This window comes from Nicotiana tomentosiformis, chromosome 3 (genome assembly GCF_000390325.3).
Source record: "Nicotiana tomentosiformis chromosome 3, ASM39032v3, whole genome shotgun sequence".
Taxonomy (NCBI): domain Eukaryota; kingdom Viridiplantae; phylum Streptophyta; class Magnoliopsida; order Solanales; family Solanaceae; genus Nicotiana; species Nicotiana tomentosiformis.
Genome location: NC_090814.1, coordinates 115,732,048 through 115,747,674, shown reverse-complemented (window position 1 = coordinate 115,747,674; position 15,627 = coordinate 115,732,048). Strand labels below are relative to the sequence as shown.

At 34.1% G+C, this 15,627-nt stretch overlaps 1 pseudogene; it reads left to right on the top strand.

The window, feature by feature from the left end:
* Positions 1-2,965: 2,965 nt before the first annotated feature.
* On the top strand, positions 2,966-11,470 carry LOC104108098 (ABC transporter A family member 7-like; annotated as a pseudogene).
* The last annotated feature ends 4,157 nt before the right edge of the window (positions 11,471-15,627 follow it).

Genomic DNA, 15,627 nt, shown 5'->3' with positions numbered 1-15,627 from the left:
ATACGAAATACATATATATTGTCATTTTAATTTTTAGCTATCGAAATTAAATTACTTGATTTGGTATAAATATTTGGTATGAGTAAGTACTTACGGATTAATAACTATCTTATCACGTTTATTAGTCTTCATCTGAAACCATAAGTTTTGAAAAAGAAAAAAACGAAGCTGAAACCATAAGTAATGTCAAACTCTTATCACTTAAAACGGTCTAGTATAACAGTGAAATATAAAAGGGATTTTTATTTAGTTATACTATATTAGAAATTTATTTACTTATATTCTCTATGAATTGTATCAGATATATTCATCCTAAAACATAATTGTATCATAGTTGTATCACAATTGTATCATACTTGTATCTGGTACATTAATACCAAATAATACATGATACAATACTAATAAATTGATATACAATTATCATATATTTGTGATACAAACTGTGAAATTCGTCATGAACTCACAACTGCTCGTAATAATATACAATGAATATACAGTTATCATACATTTGTAATACAATTCCTGCAACAACTGAGATACATATATAATTATAATACAATCGCGATACATTAAATATACAATTATAATACAATCGCGATACATTTCTGAAAAATTATGATACAAATATGATCTTCATCTTCTTCAAGTTTCAATCAGAATTCTACACTAAAAATCTAATATAATCGTATTATAATTGTATTAGTATTGTATCGAGTATTATTTTGGGTATTGATATATCATATACAAGTCACATACAATAAAGATTTTAGAAAGAAGGAAACCAAGATTCAAAACTTACTCACAACTTGATTGTAGAGCAATATTCCGAATTTCGTCTGCATTGTATCAATAAGAAATAGAGATTTTCGGTGATTAGTAAGAAAGAGAGAAATTGAGTTTGAAAATCATTGAAAAAGAAAAAGAGTCCGAAATTTGGGGGGAGGGGGTATAAAAATAAAAGAGAGATTTTGGGTGATTCTTAAAAAAGAGAGAAAAAAGAAACAAAATCTTAAATGTAGGGGAGGATTATTGAAAATGGGGATGTATGTCGTATAACTGACATGCTAAAATTAAGGGATCTTGATTTTTTTTTTTATGGTTTTGGATATAACTTGTAAATATAGATATATAAAGTAATTAATAAGGAATCTAAATAAATATGGTAAATAGGTTTCTACTATAGTATAGCTAGGTAAAAAATCCAATACAAAAACTCAGAAAGATTTGGCCACGACGATGCAGGAAAATTCTACAGCTTTCTCCATAGGTTTTGACAAGAGTGAATTGCTCTAGTGATAAGCACCTTCCACTTCCAACCAAGAGGTTGTGAGTTCGAGTCACCCCAAGAGCAAGGTGGGGAGTTCTTGGAGGGAGGGAGCCGAGGGTCTATCGGAAACAGGCTCTCTACCCCAGGGTAGGGGTAGGGTCAACGTACACAATATCCTACCCAGACCTCACTAATGAAATTATACTGGATTGTTGATGTTTCTCTGTTGCTATTTGGTACGGAGATTCATTGAGATTTGAGAATTTTCTGTTAAGTGGGTTACAAGCAAACTTTATGAAAGCACGATTTAGGTATCATTGTCTAATTATTGATTGGCCCATTACCTACTAAGACTGGCTTTACCTAATAATATTTGTTTATTGGTTATGTTACAGCCAAACGATTAAAAGTGCTATAGCGATGGACGATGATATCGCTTTCCCAATTATTAAAAGAATATTATGTAAATCATATACATCACTTTATAAAAAAGTTAACCCTTAGAAAAGAGTTTTTTCTATTTTTGATTTGCTCTAATTTGCAACAAAAGAAAGTTGGTCATATAAATTTTTTATTTTGTGCACGTAGCTAAAGATCGAGTTTCAAGCAATCTATTTATAAACTGCAATATTAATTTGTTTGGATCTTCGTTCGATTTTAAGTGAACAGAAGCTGCTGCCAGTCTAATGGCCTCTCATAGTTGGTTGCATGTTTCTAGGTGAATCTCATCGTAAGTTTACTTGAACGTAACTTAACCACTATGGACTTGAGCTAAGCTTTGATAAGTGAATATTTATTTAGATTGGATAATTAATGCTAAACGAAACCTGTTAATTAGTAGTGCTGCTCAGTTAAGAAGCTATCATCAGCGGTTTAAGTTTGCCTTTTTTATTAAACCAATAAACGTATTCCTTTTCTAACTATTCAAAATTTTAAATTGATGATCAGACAATATAGTCGTTGGTGAATATATGCATCTCAGGCTTTCTAGCTTGAATTTTATATAACTGAATTTTTTATAAAGACTATCTTAATTATTCTAATGAGTACATAACTTATTATCCCAAGTGAGTAATGAGTGTAGTGGTACTCGACATCTATTAAAGACGTAACTTACAATGTCAGATCTTAGCTACTATTATAACTAATATGCAAAGTCTGTATGTAGTTAGCTAGTTAAGATTGTTGCTTGTGCGAGTAAAAGTTATAGCCTGTATGGCCCAGCTTCCCCAAGGCCAAAATAATTTTTTTTTTAATTAATTTTTTTTAAAGTTAAAGTGTTTGGTCAAATTTTTAAAAGGAAAAAAAATATTTTTGAATAGAAGTAGAAACAATTTGGAAAAGCAGAAAAATATAGCTTCTCTCCAAAAGTATTTTTGAGAAAAATACACTTAAAAATACTTTTTAAAAAACTTGGCGAAACACTAATTGCTGCTCATAATAAGTATTTTTCAAATTAATGAGCAATACACAAACTAATTCTTATCAAAAATACTTTTCAGAAAAATATTCCCAAATAAGTTATTTTAGAAGCTTCGTCGGACATGCTATTACTTTAGACAAGAATAAGAGTAAAGGTCGAACAAAATTTAGGTGGCAATTTATCTATTTTTTGATTAATTTATAATCGATCATTTGAATAATAAGAAAAGAACAAATAAACTGCGTAATGTAAAGGGTATAGTCATTAAGGTATCCCCTTTTAACCAGAAAAAATGGAAATGAAAGGGGAGTTTTTGTCCCCCAAAAAAGGAGGGCACTCAACTGCTATTACATAAAGGAGATCCGATGAAGTCAGTGAAGTGTCTCTTCAATTCTGAATTCTCAAAATGAACATTGCCCAATGAACTCATTGTAACTAATTATTTCAAACAATTAAAAAATAGAACGTCCCTTATTTTTGGTTGTAAAGAAGAATTGAACTCTCGTAGAAATAAGTTGCAACAAGTTTCAGACCATGGCGGATTTGGTGCATGGTCCTGCAAGCTTCTGGACTCAAGCCAATGCTTTGCTGAGAAAGAATTTGATTTTTCAGGTTTGTTTCTCTGTGTTTTTTACACCATCTCAATATTTGGTTAAATTGAGTTTATCTGCTTTTTGGAATTCAAGTTCAAGATTTAGTTACCTCTTTGGCCTGTTGTTGGTGTTGAGCTAAAACATAAAAGGAAGCTCACATGCAAAAAGAAGAACTGAAAATGAGCTTAGCTCGTACAAAGAGAACTGCTTCTATTTATATATCTAGCTAATTAGCTAACAAATCACTAACCTTGTACTTATATTATGTACACTATAGTCCCTTGTATATATCTAGCTATTTATGATTGACGTTTAATGGTTGGGTCTTCTTCGGTTTTGTCAGAACAATAATTTTTTTAGTTAAGTGGTTCTATTTGTATCTAATGGAAAAATTAGATCATTTTTTTTTTGTTAAGTAGACTTTCTCAGGTAAAAATGTACTATTTATATATCGAATAGTTTTTATATCATTTCATGATTCTAGTCTGAAATGGTATGTTTACTATTCCCTTCTCATTTTATTGCAGAAACGAGATGTCAAGTCTAATATTCGCCTCATCACTGTCCCTATAATACTTTGTTTACTGCTAGTTCTCATTCAAAATTTGGTCAACAAAAATTTGGATACACCATCAAACAGATGTGGCTGCAAATGTGTAGACAAAAATGGTGATGGAAAATGTGAAGAAGCATGTGGTATCGAATATTCAGATTTGGGCCAAGCCAGCAACTGTCCGATTCCTAGCCCCTCGGAATGGCCTCCCTTGTTACAGATACCAGCATCAAAGTATCGTGCTGTTCAAACTGATTTTATTTCATATGAGGACTTGCCCGATGATTCGTGCAAAATGTCGGGTTCTTGTCCAGCTACTATACTTCTCACTGGAAGTAATCAGACTTTTGGAGAAAGTATGAACTGTTTTGATCCTAGTATGTATACCTGATGTGAGCGGAGTATTTTCTCTGATACTGTTTCTAATGTATGTTCAATTAATATGGAACTTGATAGGTATGGGTAGAAATTTGTTCAGCAGTGGAGCAACTCTAAATTCCTCTGACATTTTCTATAGCTTAGCCTATAATATCTTGGTGAGTCTCTCTCCATTTAGCTTATTCTATTTTTCTTTTTCCCTTGAGATTCACCGTACATAGGTTGAAATTTACTCTTTGTTTGATGATGAATCACCTTTCTAATTTTCAGGGTTCCGAGTCACACACCGAGTATGTGAATTTTCTTGAGGCAGCTTTCTTCTCCAACCTTCCAGTCTACTACGTCTGATCGCAGTGTTCTCCGAACTCCACATTTTTTCTGCCATTAGAATTTGGTTCTGTAGCTGTTCAGCAAGGTAGTAGATTTATGATCATTACTGCTTTCTGACTAACCTTAAACTTTTTGATGTGATATTGCATGTGTAAATTCAGGAAAAGGCACAAGGCTTAGGCTGAAAAAGTAGGCTTCTATTGGTGCGTAAGTGACGTAGGATTAGTTTAAGCTTTTGCCATAGAAGTTGAGTCTACATTTCATGGTTATGGTGTGATCCAAGTGGGATAAGTTTCTATTACGAAAGATCTTTTTAGCTTTACATGTTGTAGTTCAGCCCCATATGTACTTTTCAACCACCCAATTGAATTCTTAGTTTTTACATTGACATGTTTGTAATCAATGGGAAGGTAAGAACATCGCCCGACACCCTGTCTAGGAAAGCTGCTGTATATACGAGTGGTGGAGTATTGTCAAAGAAAATTGGACCCTTCCACACAAACAAGTTTATGTCTTTCCATATTGGGTTTATGTATAGTTTATAGCTTTGTTAATTTTCTGCTACAGAGATAAGCTGCTTAAATGGTCTACACTTGTGGCATAACAGTTTTTATGAGATCAATGATGAGCTTTATAAAGGTTACAGGAAGGGGAATCAAGAGGGAAAGATAAACGAGATAATAGCAGGTTTTTCTGGTGCTCTTTGCATAAATATCCTTTAGCATAGCCATGCTATTTCAGTATCATCTTACTATGTATGATCCTTTTTTTCTTTTTCTTTTTCAGCATATGATTTCCGTAATTCAAATAGAAATGGTTTCAATGTGAGTATTTGGTATAACTCTACCTATAAGAAAGACAAAGGCAATCTACCAATGGCGTTGTCAAGGATTCCTCTTTCAGTGAATTTGGTAAACCTTCCAATTTCTACTGCCATGTTCTTCTGTATGCAAATTATCCTCGATCCTTGTAAATTTTGTGTTGTCTTGGTTATAGAAATGTAAAGGGAATCCTAAATAGAATTAAGAAAATTAGTTCCATTTACTTGAGTAGGGCATGACTAGGCAACGGATGAATATTTAGAGAACTCAGTGCTTTTTAGCTTCAATATTGTTGTTCCCCTTTTCCCCTGCTTTATGGTGCCCTTAATCTCTCAAATACATTATATATATATATATATATATATATATATATATATATATATATATATATATATCTGGAGATGTGAGTCTGTATAAATAGTTAGCATTTACATATCTACACGCACGCGCACAAGTATATAAATAGCATTTGCTGTATGCTCTTAAAGTTGAAAAGAGACTTGTGTTGATCTTATACTCTATGCCTGATCATCTTTATGCTTTGCAGTGGAACAGGATGAAGTAACTTCATTTGCATTTACAAATGTTATTATGAGCTCATCATATTGTGAAATAGTCCAGTTAATTTTCAAGAACCATACTGTATCAACATTGATCATTACTAAGAAATATCAAGTTGTCTGTTTCTTATCCCACTAGCAATACAAAGGTCATCTGATTTTCTTCACATTGCACTTCTTCTTCCCAACTTGTTTGGGACTGAGGCATAGCTGTTGTTAAACTTATTTTAATCTTGACTGAGTGCAATGAATATCTCCATCTATAATCTGTGTTGATATTTATGAAAGACTGGTTATAGTTGTACTAAACCTATTTAAGTAACTGATGTGTTAAATTTTGCTAAATGTTATGTACAGGTATCAAATGCCTACCTTCAGGTTTTGCTTGGACCTTCTGCAAGAATGCTGTTTGAGTTTGTCAAAGAAATGCCCAAAGCAGAAACAAAACTCAGCCTGGACTTTGCTTCTATCCTGGGACAACTATTCTTTTCATGGGTGGTTTCACAACTTTTTCCTGTAAGTAAATATGTTCTGTTCAGATAGATATGTTCTGTTCTAGCGTGATATGTTCTGTTATATTGTGATGGGACTTGTTCAATTGACCATTTCAATCATGTCAGTCAAATCTGATTTCTATAAATGCTATCAGTTGATGCCAACTTTTCAGCTATCCATTTCCTAGACGACTTTCTTGGCATTCATCAATATCCTTGTTTAGTATTTACGTCTTTTTATGTGTTGGATTCATGAGGAGCAAAAGTTAACTCCTTATTCAGTCACACTATATGACTTTTAAGTCTTTTTTTTTTTCCTTTTTGGCTGAACATTGTTGTACGAGAATGAAAATCTGATTTATTTGATGGAAGAGCTAAGAAAATATTGCTCCCTCCATTTCAATTTATGTGTATGACTTTTCCTTATAAGTCTGTTTAAAAAAAATATTGCCGCTTTCTATTTTTCTAAGTTCTTAACTCCAACATTCCCATTTACCCTTAATGACGCTCCTTGGTAGGAATGACATCATTGGCATGTCATGTTTAAACCACTAGATTGAAAGGGTATTTTTGGTATTGTTATACGCACCTTTAATTTAAGATCACAATATTCAAAAGTCTTCTTTACATTCTTAAATTCCGTTCTTAATCAAAGTAAGACACATAAAATGAAATGGATGGTGAGGTCTATTAAACCTCTTAAACTGTTATCTTAGCTACTCCAAGAAATAAGAATTCATTATAGTGAACGTGCAGGGGCTTTAACTTCTTTTCTAGTGTCAGGCTTCTTTAACTCAGTACATTTTCAATCATGAGTTTTTTTTTCAGAATATAGTGCAGTTTTCGAGGATCATATCTCTGAAACTCCTCGCTGTTTATTTTCTTTAAAACACTATCATGCTTGGTTAAGTTTATCTTATTAATTTGTAATACAGTAATTGCATATACTTATTAGCCTTTATACAGATATTATCTTTCTATTTATCATATGATTCTATTTAATTTTTATGCTCGTCATATTTATTGTTGCAGGTTGTTTTGATAGCTCTAGTTTATGAGAAGCAGCAGAAACTAAGAATCATGATGAAAATGCATGGACTTGCAGATGGTCCCTATTGGATGATTTCTTATGCTTATTTTTTGGTCATATATTCTCTATACATGTTATGTTTTGTGATTTTCGGCTCATTAGTAGGTAATCCTACAGCTACTCAGTTGAGTCCTTTCTATTAACTAGAGTTGCCTGACAACAATTTCCTTTTTTCCCCTTTATCCCTTTTGCAGGCTTGAAGTTCTTTTTGCTTAATGATTACAGCATCCAGTTCGTGTTTTACTTCATTTACATAAACTTGCAAGTGTCCCTTACTTTCCTAGTTGCTGCGTTTTTCTCGAATGTTAAGACAGCCACAGGTTTGATTTCTGCAATAGAATTTGCTGTTAATATTGCAAGGATTGCATATGAAACAGAACGTTTATGAGAAGGATGAACCAATTTTTCCTATTAACTTTCAGCAACTAACATGATATAACTAATTCTGCTTACTTGACGTTGTAACAGTCATCGGCTATATAATGGTGTTTGCAAATGGACTCTTGGCAGCATTCCTTTACCAGTTCTTTCTCCAGGACGAATCATTTCCCAGTAAGTTCAGAAATATTAAGGCTGTCTTGCCAACTCTTTGATCGTCTAGCGGGAATTATAAATCATGATTTTTATAGTTGCACCATCTAGTCACCCTCCAAATCGATGATAACTCTGTTATATTGAAGCAATATATTTGTACTGACCTTTCATTAGGGACCTTTTGAGGGGATTGCATCATTCAATTTCTACAGTGAAATTTAATAGTGTAGTTGTCTGTTTTATCTGCTTACCTAGAGCTCTCAGAAAATACTAAATATTGTTTAAGGGAAGGATAATACAGTCTGAGAAAGGATGGATAGGACAGGCCAAAAGATTGGTCAGAGGATTTTGCCTTTGCTTTTCACTTTTGTGTACTAATCTTCTGGTAAATGCTGTCATGAACTTCTAGGAGGCTGGATTATAGTTATGGAGCTATATCCTGGATTTTCTCTTTTTCGTGGATTATATGAGTTTTCCCAATATGCTTTAAATGGTAATTACATGGGAACAGATGGTATGAGATGGAATGATCTGAGTGATGGAAAAAATGGGATGAAGGAGGTCCTACTAATTATGTTAGTGCAGTGGTTGTGGTTTCTCTTTCTTTCTTATTACGTTGATCAGATTGCATCATCAGGGAAAGATACCCTATTTTTCTTGTGGAATTCCCGAAAGAACCCTTCACATTCCTTCAGGAAACATAGTTTACTAACGCAGAGGTCTAAAGTTTTCGTACAAATGGAGAAACCTGATGTTGCTCAGGAGGTAATTAAACATTTAACGCTTTTTCCTGGGATATGTTTGTTCCTATCTACAAAACTAACTGTATGGAACCTCCTTTTAACAGAGAGAGAGAGTTGAACAGTTACTTGAATCGAGCACAACTCATGCCATCATTTGTGACAATTTGAAAAAGGTTTATCCAGGGAAAGATGGAAACCCTGAGAAATTTGCAGTGAGAGGATTGTCACTTGCTTTGCCGCAAGGGGAATGTTTTGGTATGCTTGGTCCCAATGGTGCTGGCAAAACTACTTTTATTAATATGGTCAGTAATGTGGATGTGAATAACTTTAAAATCACATTCTGAGTGCCCTTTGTTTTGTTGTCAGATGTGTTGTATACTAAACTGATTCGTTTTTTATTTATTTAGATTGCTAAAATGAAAACTCTACACCCTTGAGTGAGAATTTTTTACTAACAGATGATTGGGCTCATAAAACCAAGCTCCGGTACTGCATATGCTCAGGGTATGGATATACGAACAGACATGGATATGATATACACCAACATGGGTGTATGTCTGCAGCATGAGTAAAAATTGATTTTCTCTCAAGTCAAGTTGACGTTTGATCCCTCCCCCTTCCTGCAAATATCAGTGTCCTAATACTAATTGTCTTTTTCGTTTCAGAATTTATATCAGCTTGCTTTGGGAAAAATTAACAGGAAGGGAGCACCTACTTTTCTATGGAAGGCTTAAAAATCTTAAAGGAGCAGACTTGACACAAGTAGGTTAATGGCTCACTTCTTCACTTCTACTCTGGCTTATCAATGCTTATAAAATGAAACTTATCATCCAAAATCTGTTACAAAAGGAATCTTGATTCAGCCTAAGTTACACCCGACTAGCATTACTGATTAAATTGATTCTATTCCTCAACCCCAGGATATCTTTACTGATATTGTTCAATCAATAGCTCAAGCAATTGGTTGATCCCCCCCCCCCCCCCCCCCCAACAACAAATCCTTAAAGTTCCTGTAATCTTCATGTTTTGGTGTTATAGGAATATGGGAAACGAATTGTCGAGGTAACTTGAAAGACAAAATCTTGATAGACTTGACTCCTCATCCAAAGCAGATATATATTTTATTTTGGTTACTTATACTTTTCTGCGTACAGGCGGTTGAAGAATCTCTTAAGAGTGTCAACTTGTTTCATGGGGGCGTTGCTGACAAGCAAGCTGGTAAATACAGTGGAGGAATGAAGAGGAGGCTAAGTGTTGCTATTTCACTGATTGGAGATCCCAAGGTATGTTAATTCTACCATTCATCCTCATGGGAAGACATTCGGAGTTATGTGTATTGATATTCTTGTGGTTTATGAAAATTTCCAGGTAGTCTACATGGATGAGCCCAGCACCGGACTGGACCCAGCTTCGCGACATAACTTGTGGAATGTTGTCAAACGTGCAAAGCAAGATAGAGCAATTATTCTCACAAGTAATTTAACATTACTTCTCTTGTTTCTTTGTTTCCCACCTTTGAAATGAAAAAACATTGTGCAACTTAGGGTAGTTCTAACCAATTGTATTTAGTGTTTCTCCAATTTTGCTTGTTCTTTATACAACAATATAAAGTAATCTTCAAAACACTGACAACGGGATATTATTCATTGTACACTAGTTTTTTGTTATTCCACTTTAATCATATGTGACTTTCACATCCCAGCCCAGCATATGTTGGGCTTTGCACACCTGAATTCTTTCCTTGTTCCTTTTTTACCACTGGTTAATGAGATTATTAGTATGACTACTCATAAGGTTAACCATTTCAGCCCATTCCATGGAAGAAGCAGAGCATCTATGTGATCGACTAGGAATATTCGTTGATGGCAGCTTGCAGTGCCTAGGAAATCCCAAAGAGGTAATTCCAAGCTTTTAAGAATTTTTTGTTAATTATGTATATTTCTATTGTTGATGCTGTGGTGAGCTACTGGAGTCAGATATTCTTCTGATACTAATAATAATAATGTGCGCACATAAGTAAGAATGAAGAGAAATGAAGACTTGGTAGGCTTTGGAAAGTAATGATTACCAGGCTGAGTCAGTATATTGCTCTTTTGACCTCCCTATTTGCTTCTTTTTTATTCTCAAACTGTTCTGACCATATCATCCCCTGTTGGGTGACAGTTGAAGGCAAGATATGGAGGGTTTTATGTGTTTACAATGACAACACCATCGATTAATGAGGAAGAAGTGGAGCACATGGTGCGACGCCTATCCCCAAATGCCAACAAGATATACCATATATCTGGGACACAAGAAGTTTGAGTTGCCAAAGCAAGAGGTTAGAATTGCAGATGTATTTCAAGCAGTTGAGAAAGCAAAGAGTAAATTCACGGTTTATGCTTGGGGTTTGGCTGATACAACTTTAGAGGACGTGTTTATCAAGGTTGCTCGCGCTACTCATGCTTTCAATGTTCTCTCTTGACACTTATGGATCTTTTAACATAAGTTTGAGTACAAACAATGGTGTGATTTGAAAGAATGAGCCAAAAAGTCTTGGTGTTAGACCTATCACCCATGTGTATTGACAATTTTTTTTATTTTTTTTTTGAGAAAAAAAAAAGTCAATACATGGGTTATAGTTTTTTATGTAAAGGCACACTTATTAATTCGTAGTTCTAATTTGAATGGTTGAAGTAACACAAGATACTTGTGTCGTTTAACAGAACTACTTATCGGAAATAAAGAAAGAAACAGATTTGAGATATTAAGGATTTTTGGCATAAGAGGAGAACTGAGTGAAACTCGTGATAGAACTAAAAAGAAGGGAAAAAGTAGATTGTGAAATGAAACAATAAAAGAAGAATGAACAATATTGCTGAGAGAAGACACATAATTCTTATTGATTTTGGGATGAATTACAATGGGGTAAGACCCTCTATTTATAGGAGAAAAATGACTTAGCCACAAAGTAACAAACTCTTTAAAAGATATACATTCACTCAAAGTATAATTTTATTCATAATACTCCCTCTTGAATGTCTATTCAATAAACAATGTGCCTCGTTAAAATCTTTACTAAAATAAAACCCAGTGGGAAAAAATTCTAGTAAAAGAAAAAGAGTACATATGTTTAATAATACGCCTTTTGGTTGCCTCGTTAAAAACCTTGCAAGGAAAACTCAGTGGGACAAAACCTTGTAATGGAAAAAGAGTGCAACACGTATTAACTCCCCCTGATGAGAGCATCAATTCACATCCTTGAGCCTTTGCATCCCAATCTTGTACACCAGCTTCTTGAAGGTTGACGTCGGTAGAGATTTGGTGAACAAATCAGTCATATTATCACTTGAACGAATCTGTTGCACATTGATATCACCATTCTTTTGAAGGTCATGTGTGAAAAATAACTTTGGTGAAATGTGCTTTGTCCTATCTCCTTTTATGAGTCCTCCCTTCAATTGGGCTATGCATGCTGCATTGTGTTCATACAAAATCGTGGGTGGCTTGTCACACTTCAAACCACATTTGTCTCGAATAAGATGTATTATAGACCTCAACCACACACATTCTCGACTTGCTTCATGAATAGCAATTATCTCAGCATGATTAGATGAAGTAGCAACGATTGATTGCTTAGTCGATCGTCAAGATATGGTAGTGCCTCCACATATAAACACATAGCATGTTTGAGATCGAGCCTTGTGTGGATCAGATAAATACCCAGTATCGGCATAACCAACAAGATCGGGACTACAATTATTGCAATAAAATAAGCCCATATCGGTAGTCCCTTTTAGATACCGCAATATGTGTTTGATTCCATTTCAATGTCTTCTTGTAGGAGCAGAGCTATATCTTGCTAAGACATTAATTGAAAAAGTTATGTCAGGCCTTATTATATTAGCAAGATACATTAGTGCACCAATTGCACTAAGATATGGTACTTCAGGACCAAGTAGCTCTTCATTCTTTTCTTGAGGTCGGAACAGATCCTTATTCACATCAAGTGATCGAACAACCATCAGAGTACTTAATAGATGTGCTCCATCCATGTAAAACTGTTTCAATACCTTTCAATGTAGACAGATTGATGAACAAAAATCCTATTTGCCAAATGTTCAATTTGCAAACCGATACATAATTTTATCTTTTCGAGATATTTCATCTCGAATTCCTTCTTTAAATAATCAATTGCCTTTTGGAGTTCTATAGGAGTTCCAATAAGGTTTATGTCATCGACATATACGGCAAGTACAATAAATTCCGATGTTGTTTTCTTTATAAAAATACATGGACAAATGACATCATTTATATAACCTTCCTTTAATAAATACTCACTAAGACGGTTATACCACATTCGTCCTGATTGCTTTAGACCATACAAAGATCTTTGCAATTTGATTGAAAATATTTTCCGAGACTTTGAATTATGTGCGCCAGGCATTTTAATATATATATATATATATATATATATATATATATATATATATATATATATATATATATATATATATATATATATATATATATATCTCATTATCAAGTGAGCCATAAAAGTAGGCGGTAACCACATCCATTAAATGCATGTCAAGCTTTTCATGAACAGCAAAACTAATGAGATAACGGAACGTTATAACATCCATAATAGGAGAATACGTCTCTTCATAATCGACACCAGGCCTTTGTGAAAATTCTTGTACAACAAGGCATGCCTTATATCTTTGTACCTCATTTTTCTTATTCGTTTTATGTACAAAGACCCATTTATAGCCAATAGGTTTAGCACCATTAGGTGTTTGGACTACAGGCCTAAAAACTTCATGTTTTGCAAGTGAATTCAACTCTGATTGGATTGCTTCTTGCCATTTTGGCCAATCACGTCTTTATCGACATTCTCCAACAAATTGAGGTTCAAGATCCTCACTATCTTGCATAATGCTATTGTATGCAAAGACATAATCCACCACTATATCTTATCGATTCAAATTTGTCTCAATATCGATTGGATTTATTGGTAGTTCCTTATTTTCTTGAGTATCAAGCTTACTGATTTCCTTATGAATCTCAAGATTGGTTAATTTGTGGATTTCTTATGAGACTCTTTCGTAGTATCATCTTGATCATTTGTTTTCCTTTTTCTAGGATTTCGATCCTTAGAACCCAATGGTCTGCCACGCTTTAGGCGTGCTTTTGATTCATTAGCTATGACACTAGAAGATTGTCCAACAGGGACATCAATACGGATTGGAACATTCTCTGCAGGATATGTGATTTTGTTATCCTTTTCAGATCCATAAATGCGTCTGGCATTTGATTTTGCTATTTTCTGCAAATGAATAATCTTTTGCACCTCTTTTTTATAAATAGAGGCACGTGGATCAAGATGAGATAATGATGGATTTTTTCACAAAATTTCTCGTTTGGTTTCACCATTTTCTCCTCCTAATTTTGGGAAAAATGTCTCAACGAATCAACAATCTGCAAATCGAGCAGTGAATAAATCTCCCGTTAATGTTTCAAGGTAGCGAATAATGGAGGGTGATTCAAACCCAATATTTATTCCTAACCTTCTTTGGGGACCCATTTTGGTGCGATATAGCGGTGCTACAGGCACATATATTGCTCATCCAAAAATTCTTAAATGGGATATATTAGGTTCATAACCCAAAACTAATTGCAACGGGGAATATTTATGATAATTTGTCAGTCTGAGACGAACTAGTATTGCTCCATGCAAAATGGCGTGACCCCAAGCAGAAGTGGGCAATCTCGTTTTCATGAGTAACGGTCTTGCTATCAATTGCAGACGTTTAATTAAAGACTCTGCAAGGCTATTTTGAGTGTGAACATGAGTTACAAGATGTTCCTCTTTTATCCTAATTGATAAGCAATAATCATTAAATGCTTGGGATGAAAGCTCAGCAGCATTATCAAGTCGAATAGACTTAATTGGATTATTGAAAAATTGTGCCCGTAATCGAATTATTTGTGCCATTAACTTTGCAAACTCGAGGTTGCGAGATGATAATAGGCACACATGAGACCATCTAGAAGATGCATCTATTAAGACCATAAAATATCTAAACGACCTACTAGGTAGGTGAATAGGTCCACAAATATCCTCTTGTATACGTTTCAAAAATGCAGGGGACTCAATCCCAACCTTTGTTGGTGATGGTCTAATAATTAACTCAATCCCATCTCATCATAATTGATCCAGGATGTCCCAATCGATCATGCCAAAGTACAAAAATATTGAAATCAGTAACCTTTTGGTTTACGATAGAATGTGCCTCAATTGCACTAATTCTTTTCCAATACATGCCACAAGATAAAGACGGGAATTTCTCAATAACCCTTTTCTGGCCAGAGACATTCTTGGTAATGATTAGATATTCAAGATTATTCTCATCTATTGTCTCAATATGATATTCATTTCGGCGGATATCTTTAAAACTCAACAAGTTCCTCTTGGACTTGGAGGAGAACATTGCATTCTTTATGATAAGTATTGTTCTCTTAGGCAGAGTTATAGTAGCTCTTCCTGAGCCTTCAATTAGATTACTACTACCAGAAATTGTAGTAACATCTGCCTTACACATATTTAAATGAGAGAAATATTTCTTCTCTTTGAATATTGTATGTGTCGTACATGAATCAACTAAACAAATATGTTTACAAATATTTGATCCAAGTTTGTTTTGTGAGATATCCACATTTGCTTTCCATTGTTTGACATACAAAAAATATATACGAATAAACATTAGTATTTTCAGAGGGAGAAGGAAAGAAACAAATTTAAATCAATAGTTTGATTATTTACAATGGTAGCATGTACAACATAAAAGCTAGTACAACA